Source organism: Saccostrea cucullata, unplaced genomic scaffold (genome assembly GCF_032062105.1).
Source record: "Saccostrea cucullata isolate Sc308-1 unplaced genomic scaffold, CSIRO_AGI_Scuc_v1 ctg451, whole genome shotgun sequence".
In the NCBI taxonomy this organism is placed as follows: Eukaryota; Metazoa; Mollusca; class Bivalvia; order Ostreida; family Ostreidae; genus Saccostrea; species Saccostrea cuccullata.
The window spans coordinates 402,396-414,000 of NW_026930321.1; the positions used below are offsets into that span (position 1 = coordinate 402,396).

General features: G+C 32.3%; 1 long non-coding RNA gene across 2 annotated transcripts; it reads right to left on the reverse strand.

Moving 5' to 3' along the window:
• Positions 1-1,426: 1,426 nt before the first annotated feature.
• On the reverse strand, positions 1,427-3,715 carry LOC134283723 (uncharacterized). 2 transcript variants are annotated; one of them, XR_009995550.1, is made up of 4 exons: positions 3,446-3,715; positions 2,312-2,417; positions 1,545-1,627; positions 1,427-1,468 (listed from the first exon to the last, which is right to left on the reverse strand). It is a non-coding gene; the product is annotated as an uncharacterized LOC134283723 (long non-coding RNA). The 2 variants fall into 2 exon arrangements; XR_009995549.1 differs by having other exon boundaries at positions 1,429-1,627.
• Positions 3,716-11,605: the final 7,890 nt, after the last annotated feature.

Below are 11,605 nucleotides of genomic sequence, written 5' to 3' on the forward strand. Positions count from 1 at the left end.
TTCCGACGCCTAGTGCCTCTGCTCCAGATTTTTTTTTTAAATTCCCGGCATTAATTTTCAACAACAATAGCATTAGATTCAAATGGAAAATAGTTTTACTATGAAGCGTTGCTTACTTTTTCCGAAAGATCAGTGATTTTTTTTATCTCACAATAAAATCTGTGCTTCTAAATATTTACAAGAGTTATCTTTCTATGCATTATCGTTCTTGAAAATATTTTTTGGTGAAAATTTTTTTAATTAATTAATTTTTTTTAAACAATGCATCTAAAATTTTTAAAACAAGTAAAAGAATTATACGTGAAAATTAAAAAAAAATCTTAATTTTTACAGTTTAAAGCAAATAAATATAAACTTTTTATGTAAACTATTATAAATAATTTTTTAAAATGTTCGCAATAGAAAATGAAACTTCAAAAAGTTCATTATGAAAGTGTCTATTATACTATCTATGTAGTTTTTGAAGGTCAAATACAAAGACCACGAAAAAAAATAGTAAGAACAAAGCAAACAATCGAACCAGAATAATAAATATCAAATAATACCTATGTCAGGAATTTTGAAAATTAAATTTATATAAAGTTGCTTTTTCAAAGCAAATACATGTATAATTTATCTTTAAAAAACACGTAATATTACAAATCAAAAACTTGACATTTGTAAGTCTATTCTGAGTTTATGGCCTTGTGGCCAAGTCTTCCAACAACAATCTGAAGGCATATGCACCCCTGTTGTAACAGACCTATTAATGGTATTCTTAAGGCCGGTATACACGGTAAGATTTGTATTATAAGATGTGTATTATAATACAAAATCTTACTGTGTATACACTCTTAATTAATACAGTGTATCATAAGATTTTTCGAATCTTATAAAACTGAATTACGAATTGCTCTATTTCCTCACTCTCTACCATCGGCTCATACATTCACGTGTCTAAAAGGAACGAACGACAACTCTGCATCGGAGATTGCTATTTCCTAATACAAGTCTTATCTAACTTATCACTTTCAACCGGACAAACACCACTAAATGTTTTCCCATAGACTTCCATACAAACTTCAGCCCCTGTCACTCATACATATATTGAATTTCGGGCAAATGGCCTTTTTGTCGTGAAAGTTCGAGATATTGGAAAACAAAACATGCCAGAAAAAATATACCGTCACGCGGCACTTTTACTTTCAATTTCCATTTGTTTACAACAAGGTGCGTTTGACACCAAATGAAAATCTCTAACCAAAGGGCACCCCTCCCTTCAAATTTTTACCTGTAACTCCTATATATCTCAAAGAAACCCAAGTCTTGATATGAGATTTTTATCAACTTTATTTCACTTGTCAAATACATAACAAGTCTTTTCTCTTATTGACCAATCACGCGCCAGGTAGCATTTTCTCCTCCGCACAACCTTGGGTGTGTGTCCAAAATGTCTGCGCCCATGTGTTTGTTTATGTAGGGGTTTTTCCTATAGAGTAAAAGAAACATTTATAAAAAGTGGTCAATTTAGTATTTTTAGAACACATATCCATTGCTTATCTCACCTCTTGAATATTGGGACTGACAGTCTTAGCTGAAGTACACCATTGGCTGTTACATTTCACACCCCAGTCAATCAGACACACATCTGTGAAACAGAAAAGATGTCTAGAAATTGAAGCAATTTTCTATTTTTCTTTCAAACTTTTCAAATAAAATGATTAATCTAGCATATGTTTTGCTTGTTTTTCTTATTATCTCTCATAATCTCTCAAGATAGATCATGTTAATCATTCAGGGTAGCAGGTACCCGTTATTAATGAAAAATGAAGAAAATCAGCAGGTTTTTGTAAGAAAATGCTGAGTTATGGAAAGAGCGAAAACTAATGTAGATAAAATAATCAATAGAAAGAAAGAGAATTATATGTAGTTTCAATGCACATAATATTAAAAAGAATTTCATTGGCAATGGGTTGCTGGCATCAGAGAATCAAATACGTCCCCACTGAGAATTTTGTAATTTTGAAGGGGGGTGACCTACATTTTAGCCAATTTTCATGAACATTTTATGTAATGGATGTTAAATATGTATATTCTCATGAAAGGCAAAGATATTCATTTGCATATCATTTCTTATTATTGACATAATTAATAAATTGATTAAATGCCAAGGGCAGATAAATCATATTGTCTTATTGAATACAGTGCTCAATTGTAAGCAAAGTGCTTAAATAACTGCAGTTCTGAAGAAATTTATTTTCTAATAATCTATAAAAAGTTCTAAATAACTTAAATATTCATAGATTAACTAGATTGGCTAGGAAAACCATACCTTGGAACTCTTAATGAAAGCAAAGGGACCATCCTGAGAGTGTCCATGTGTTGTTCATTGTAAGAGGGGAGGGTTCATTAATCTCTTCCTTCTTGAGAATACATTGCTGAAATATATTTTATTTTATTAAAACATACTGATAAATGCATGTAGTAGCTTATATTATAATTTTTTATTATTTACATCATCTTTTGAATTTTTTATAAGCATTAGTGATGAAATAGCTTTAAAATAATCATGTTTAAATAGAATTTACTCAGATAATTATTTTAAAAAATATCTAAGAAATTGAAAAAATAACTGCAGATAAGCACGACTCTTGTTGTTCAAATAAACCACATTTTAAAAAAATTCCTTCATTTTCCAGCATCATTAGAGTACAAAATTACCCCCCCCCCCCTCTTTTCTGCAGAATATCAAGATTGGATATGGCAAGGAGGAAGGATATTCAGGCACTTTTTCATAATTTTTGCAATAATAATTTTGCAAATTTCTTGTATTTTCAATGTATTTTCTGCTAAAATATATTTTACAGTAATTTAAATTAAATTTCCTACTAGTAATCTCTAATGTTTTCCCCAAAGTATAACTTTTATATCAAGCCAGCACTGATTACATGACTGGAACTGCCTTTGTTGCTGGATTAGGCCCCTTATATAAAAACAAAGTAACCTAATTACTTAACAGCAGTCTAATTTTGTTATAAATTATTCAATCAACTCTGATTTACACAAATTTGAAAGAGGATTAGTCAATCTGTTCCAATGTCTTCACTCATAAAATACATGGATTTAAATGAATTTCTCAAACTGCGAGGGGGATATTCATATGTTTTGTGTATTGATGATGCCCATAAACCTCAATATTGTATTATTTACAATATTCACAGTAAATTTCAGCATAAATATTTATTTAAAATCATTTACATGTACATTTATTGAAAATATGAGAGCTAGGGCAAAAATTTTGGCATTTTTTCACCATGTGCAGTCCCCATTGTTAGCTTCAATTTACCCAAACCCTCTAATTTTTTAAGAAATAGTAAAAATTAACTAAAATATGATCTCAATGCCAAAAAGATAGGAACTGATTGATTTTGTGACTGTAATCAATGTTTTTCCATGAAATACATACCTATTCTATAGGACAAACACCACTAAATGTTTTCCCATAGACTTCCATACAAACTTCAGCCCCTGTCACTCATACATATATTGAATTTCGGGCAAATGGCCTTTTTGTCGTGAAAGTTCGAGATATTGGAAAACAAAACATGCCAGAAAAAATATACCGTCACGCGGCACTTTTACTTTCAATTTCCATTTGTTTACAACAAGGTGCGTTTGACACCAAATGAAAATCTCTAACCAAAGGGCACCCCTCCCTTCAAATTTTTACCTGTAACTCCTATATATTTCAAAGAAACCCAAGTCTTGATATGAGATTTTTATCAACTTTATTTCACTTGTCAAATACATAACAAGTCTTTTCTCTTATTGACCAATCACGCGCCAGGTAGCATTTTCTCCTCCGCACAACCTTGGGTGTGTGTCCAAAATGTCTGCGCCCATGTGTTTGTTTATGTAGGGGTTTTTCCAACCAATGAAATGTATTGAAACTAGGGCTCATCCTATGTTTATCATTACTAAAAAAAAAAGGCACATGGTAAATAATAATGGTCGACATTACAAAAAAAGACCTCGAAAAACTCGTGGCTTAATGGGAAGGGGAAAAGGAAGTGTGGAATATATCAAGCAGCGCATAGTACGATGATAGACACTGCTATCAGAGCCTCGAATCCTTCATTTTTATTACTTTGACAGAGAGAGAAATATGACGGGGAAAAACACGTTGGAATACGTAGTTTATTTACAACCTTATAAGATATGTATTAGCGTGAGCACAAGAAAGTATTATGATACAAAAGTATTAAATCATTTGTATTATACTACAAATCTCATCGTGTATACCGGCCTTTAAGAAACAGAATCTATTTTAAAAACTAGAGAAGTAGAAATTAAAGACTTGCTGTGGCCTATCATATTTATCAATTAACATAGCTGCAAAACAAAATGGTTTTAGATATTAGTCTTACTTTAATTTCAAGAGGAAAATGACAAAGTTCGTGATGACTGATGAGGCAAGCCGAAGAATTAAAGAGATGAAAGAATCTTTAGATGATCGAGAGGATGAAATAGAACTGCAAATACAGCATAAAAGAGAAAATCGCGAAAAACTCAAGCAAATTGATGAGCTTGAAAAAATATTCAAAAAGCCGAAAAGAGGTAGATCTGTTCTTCAAGAAACCAACAAAGAACTTTTTAAAAGACATAAAACTGAACAATCTGGAGAGAGGGTAAAGGTAAGTCGGAGGTGGCGGATCTAAAGAGGGAATTGCATGATGTCTACCAAAGTCTGGAACAAATGAAGAAAGAAACTAAAGCAAAGCTCTTTGCAAAGCAACGAGTAGGTCTTCCGTCCTGTTTGACCGGAATTAGCTTTCATTTTTAACAAAATGAGAAATAACGCCCAAAATGGTTTGAATCCTCTAAAGCTATGTTAATTAATGAAAAATAAGCCACTTTTTGCTACTTCCGGTTTGACCGGAAGTAAAGACGACGGACGGAAAATTTATTTTTATGCTCTCAGAGACATATGTTACCCCAAAACTTGTAAAGAACGGCAAAAATACGCTTTTTTCGACTACTTCCGGTTTGTCCGGAAGTGACGATGCTTGACGTATTTTGACGACTCCAATAGATTGAGCTTGACATTTTTAACAACTTTGCTTCTTTAACATGTTACAAATTCTCAATACTTTTTGAGATATTAGGGAAAAACTTTCGGCCCCTCTAGGCCATTAATTATAGGGGCCAGCCCTTTTTTTGAGATATCATTTGAAAGATCATAGGGTAAACTGATCGCAAGTCGAACGCCTGTTTATATTCGCCGTCAAGTTTGACAACACGGTGCGTTATGCGTGTCATAAACCCAGAGATGTATCGAAATGTGTATCCAAAGCGTCATTTTACCATGATGTTTACTGTGGCAACTGAATGAAACAATTGTTATTAAAGGAAAAAGCCCGAGACACTAAATCAATCGCAAGTCGAACACATTCGACCTCAAGTCGAACAGCTAGATATGAAGTCGAACGCCATTTATTCTGAGTTGTCCAGTTTACTATTTTTATGGGAACTGCTTTTCATGACATAAATATAAATAAATAGACATATTTCTGAAGAGATTATTTTTTTTTAATTAAAAAAATCTCTCTCGTCTTTCTCTTCTAGATAGATTTTGATTCATACCAAGAGTTTTGATGTGATTTTTTTAATAAGATATTTTATTATGAAGGAAGACTAGTTAAACGATATATTGCACAATTTTTCATTCATCCTCCGCCTTTCTATTGGTTTTATTAATTTTTATTTGTCTCTATATATTTTAAGATCTTACATGTCATGGGCTTCGGAACCGGGGGGGGGGGGGGGGGGGGGGGCTTAGCCCCCGTACTTTTTTTTTTTGCAAACATAGACATTATATAAGCATTGAGCGTCCCCAAAAGCAGTTCAAAACGTTCAAAAGCAGTGTTGCAGTGTAGTCAAAGAAGGAAAGGGTTTGGTGGGAAAAAGGGTACTTAAATAAGTTTGAACACCCCATCCCATGCTTCCGGCGACGCCAATGCATGTTTCTTTTTTTCTTCTTCATTTTCCGTTCAACATGTCTGAAAGCCTAATTTGAAGTCACAGCAAAATAGCTTAAAAAGTTCTGACCCCTGTTCTTTAAAGTATTTGTTTCAAAGACTAGCTTTCTTCCTTGTTTAACAAATTTCTATGGTATGTATAAGTGTATTAAATTTAAACAGTATTTCCATGAAACAAATTGAAGTGTACATATTAAAAAAAAAAGAATTATGCATAAAACGAAAAACAATAGGGTTGCATAGAAGTTCAAAGTTGAAAAAAATTTCACAAAATTAAAATCGTTCATACGCACTTTAAGACCATTCAAATTCAAATATCTTTCAACTTCCGTTTTCATTTAAGGATGTACAACACACCTACCCCAAAAAATTCCTGTCGTTTAATTTTCATTATTTTTGTATATTTAGTACATGACTATATCTACTGCATGTATGCATATTTTGGACAAAATCGTTCGAGTGGTTGTTGGACAGGAACTTCCGAAAGTTACCCCCCTTTAGTTGTTTACAAGGAAAGAAAATTTTTAATCAATGAACTACTTAAACCTTGATTTTCAAAAAAACCAGGGTAGATATAAATGTCAAATTTCATTGGCTTATTCCTTTAACCATTTAACACAAAAACATAGTCATCTTTTTGATATACATATCATCAAAACAATTTTAAAAGACCTTAAACTGAAAAACTATGAATTTTCTAAGCCTTGAAAATTGCGTATTTTTCAAATTCAAAATTTTTTTGTGAAAAAACCTGTCGTTTAATTTTGGTAAAAAACTTTCTTTAGGTAGCTGGTAGTAAAAATAATCTTCATAATTTTTTGTATAATTTTTGTACGACCAGTTTTGATTTAATAGCGGAAAATTACCCCCTCCCCCTTTCTCAATAAATCACGTTCCCGCGCGTCTTTCAGGCGGGGGTCGATCACTTTGTTATATGAATCTACAAATACACATTTAAAAAATTAAATTGGAATATTGCTTTTGCTTGAAAAATATATTAACTTGCAAATTTAAAAGTTCTCATATGTAAAGCGTATTTAAATGTAGATTTTTAGGCAATTTTTGAATACCCCTATCGCCCCCACCCCTTCCTTTTTTGCGTCGCAGACCATTAGCATGATTAGCGTTTGACGAAAAGTCGTTCTGGTATACTGGTATTTCGTCAAGAATCCCGGAGGTATGCATTAGTTTTTAAATTTATGAATGCAGAATAAATATTGACTACTCTTTTTATATGTATCAGGAAAAAATTACTGTAAGATTTTAGTATTTAGTCCATATACGTATGTGTTATGCATTCCATATCACATGAAACTGGATACGAATTCAAGTTTTGTTGAACTTGAATATGTTGATTTTTAATTTATGTCTTTAATTTTATTCATTAAAAAATTGTGTATGTTCAACTCTCCTGTGATATAAATGGAATAATTGTAGTTTCTTTCATGTCATTATTTTCAAACGAGACAGTATGTGGCCGTGGGGATACATCGACATTTGCATTCATACACCCCTCATGGTATTGTACGCATTTCTTTCAATGTCGTCGCTTCTAAAGTTAAAATGAAAATTCCGTATTCGTTCACATTAACTTCAAAATATCAAACATTAAACTCTTTATCTATTTCAATTTATATCAAATCGTACATGGATATTTTTCAAAAACTTATAGGCTACGTTTTGTTTTGATTCGAGGAAATGCGAACAGACATTGTTGACAGAAAGTCAAAGTTACGATTTGCTGCAATAGGATATTCATAATGATAAATGCAGATAACTTCAGTACAAGTGAACAATTCTTTTCAATTCTATACTTACATTGTGTATATGAGGTCTATAGTATTCAATTCTCGGATTTATCAGGTCTTGCTGTAAATGTATCTGATTCTGTGGAAAACCGTGATTAATTAAAGGGAGGAAAATAAACATCTCCTACATTTTCAGAGTTGTTCCTCTTTGATCAGTAAGGGTCTGAGAACAACATCGATTTTACATTGTAAAAAGTTTTTTTGTTTATTTATTGTTGTTTTATTTAATTAAAGAAGAAAAACAATATTTATATCGTGTATGCACAAATTGTAATGAAGACCATTAATCGGAATGTTATATAGCCAATTGTACATAATGAGAATTTCGGCAATGTAAAATAAAATTTTCAGAATAAAAAAAAAATGCTGCGCTTTGATCAAAAATACAATTTATTGAATATGAAATGAAATGAAATAAACATTAAGGGATGGTATTTTATGTTTTGCTTTTTACGGAGTTTAATCGGGTTAATTAAAAGAAATACTTTTGGATTGAGTATGGTACGCACAATCACAGCCAAGCCCCATATCCCAATTTTCTTTCATGATTGATATACATCGGGATCGTTTTACTCGTCGTTTTGACGCTTTATTTTTGACGTTAAATTTGACGTCACGTCAAACGTTCAATTGAAATCGCAAGAGTTATCTCCCCCAGTGTGTTGTACGTCTTTAAATCAATTGTTAATCTTTTATTACGGCCCCGATTTTCTTGAGATCTCCACATATCTCATTTCACCCCTGGAACTGGCACACATTCTTGCATGCAGCATTGTCATTTTTTGTTTTTGTTTTGTTTTTTTTGTTTTTGTTTTTTTTTTTTGAAAGGAGGGATCATGACAACTTATCTGAAAAACGTGAAGATCATGAAGAAATGGAACGGGATTGATCTCAAATAAATAAATAAAATCTACAGACAATCTGCGAACAGGATATGTTTAGTAACTGTAACACACAACCGCCACCATCCCCACCCCACCCCGGAAATTAGAGGGGGCTGTATACAACCCCCCCCCCCCCCAAATGCGTAAACAAAGGTGAATTTACCATGCTTCAAAAACAATTAGGGTAGGGTTGCAGCAAGACTTGTCAATAAACATTTTAAAACTAAATGTACAAAAATGTACAATAAAATATCTATATTCTAAAATTTACTTCTTGCTTACAGAACGTCCGATCTTTTTTATTCGCTTTTTAGATATATATACCTTTTACTGTAACAGGTCGAGGAAACTAACTTATATGGATATTGTTGCGATTGCGCACAGAGGTGCTCACAGCAAACATAGTCCAATCCAGTGAATGAGCCGAAAAGCATGATGGTCTACTACATGTTTATTTTTACTACAAACACGTGGGTCAGGGAAATTTAGGATGCGATTTCAAATGACTGCAGGAAAGTCATCTAACATTTTTTGAAATATCTTTATGAAAAATACAAAGATTAGGTACTAATTAAGATTCTCTATGCTCACATTAACAAACAAAGTCAGTTTTCCTTGTTAAATTGTACTTTGAAATACCGCTCACAAAGTCTTCACAGGTAAATAAGATTCGAGTTGTTTAACTCGATATTCGTTAATTTGCCATGTTTTAGCTTCGTTATTTGTTACTAGAAATTAAAAGTATCATTTTATAACCAAAGAAAAAACACTTAAGCACTTTTTTAATTTACCTGTCATATAAACCCATTTGCATATTGATCATAAAACGTGACTAGCATGTATTTCGAAGTTGAATACGTTGTAAACAATGTCAATACGTGAGCACACCTCAGAGTTGATTGTTTTTGAATCACGGAATAGTCACGTGAAATTGACTTTTCACTGAAAGCACAGCACGGGGGGAAACTGTCAACATGGGATTTGTACAATGGAGTGGAGAAAACCCTAATTCTAATCATTGTAAATCATTTGTTATAAATGTGAGCATGGAATAAGTAGATAATGATGTTCATAGCGTATTAAGTGTGTAAAATTCTTGGGAAAATGCATCACGTTTTTCCGAGAGTGATTTAAAATATTGGCTATTTCAAAACACACGTGTGGTATTTTTACAGTAGCCCATAATGCAACTCATTGAGCTGATTGGTCGATTTGTCAGTCACGTTGGTTCCCCACTTAACATGTAAATTTATTTCGACGTCACAGAAAATAGTTTCCTCGACCTGTGTAATGTATATGTGCATTAGTAACTGGATAAAGCATTAGGAACCCACCGATCTATCTGTTACATTAATTATTGGGCTCTGGAGAACACTGAAAACATTTTCAGGCCAGGTTTTTTTTCCTGAGAGCGGGGTAGGAGGCATCACAATAAAAAAATCCAACTCGGGATATTTTTATAAAAATAAAAAGAAAGATTTTTTTCCCAGCGTGAGGATTTAGCACAACGTTTTAAAACTTGATTTTACACATCATTGCCAAAAGAAATTCTTAATTTGTTCTTTAAAGTTAATTTTGATCACGTAAATTGTGGTCTAAATCAAAAGTAATTATGGTATTTTTTAAAGAAAAAATTAATTCGTTTATATCTTCTATTATTCATTTTAGAAATGAATTTATTTATATCTTCCAATAATTATTTTTTTATCTTATAAAGCGTGTTTTTCCTTTTATTTGAGGAATTTTATTAACTGTATATCTGGTGTCGAACACTGATCGACTCGCGATCATTTTCGGTGTTCGACTTCATATCATTTCTTAATATATTTTCAAATGAAGTTTGTTTGATTATTTTGCAAATTATGCATCTTAACCTATATAAAACAGATTTTAAAAACATTTATTGGTATGAATTTGTCTTTCAAAATATTTATTAGCTTATTTGGTAATTGTCAGAAGCTTGGAAACAACATCGATAATTCATTTACAACAGAACATTTGGTGAAATAATCTTCAAATTTCCCGGCACCTAGAACTAGTAACAAAAGAGTTTGACCTAAGAAAGACAACTCTAATTGATTAGATGGGTAAAAAAGAAGGCAGGTAATCAAGAGTTGCCTACCATTTATTGTTTATCAAAAGGTGTAGGCGAGGTTAAAAATGCGTTCGACTCGCGGTCATGTTTGACTTGCGATCAGTTTACCCTATAATTCTTCACTTCTTTTATTTTATATGTTTAAACAAAATATTTCTATGTAAAAAATTATCGAAGAAAAGGTGTCAGAAATTTAAAAATTCGCGACAGGACTATTTTCGGGCAATAGCGAGCGTCGGCGCTTCGTACTTCCGGTGGTTGAGATATATTAAATACACATCTCCAAAGGTTGCTCTATCAGCACTGAAAATTTCATTCTTCTGTGTTAAGCGCTTTCTGAGAAAACTGCCGGACAAAATGACCCTCTAAAAATCACTAAATCGCCGAAAACTCCGAACCGGAAGTGGCGTCATCAAATAAAAAAAATGTCTTAAGATCATATAATTTGTCATCAATGCTAAAAGTTTCATGAAAATCCATCGACGAATTTACGAGAAATCGCGTGTACAAAATCGGTCAAAACAATAATAAGAAAAGTTGAAAAGAATCAACAAAAAAATAAGAAGGTCTTCCGTTGAAACGGAAGACCTTAATGAATGATATGGAAAGCTCCAATGACCAATCAAAAATGACCTGAAGGAATCTAAACGAAAGAGAAGCATCAGTGATAGCAAAATTGAAATGTTGGGAGCTGATTTATTGAAAGCAAATTCTGAAATTTACAGACTGAGTTAGATGCATGCGAAAGAAATACAAAAAGTTCGTGAACAATATAAAACAAGATGTGTTTGTGAAACACTG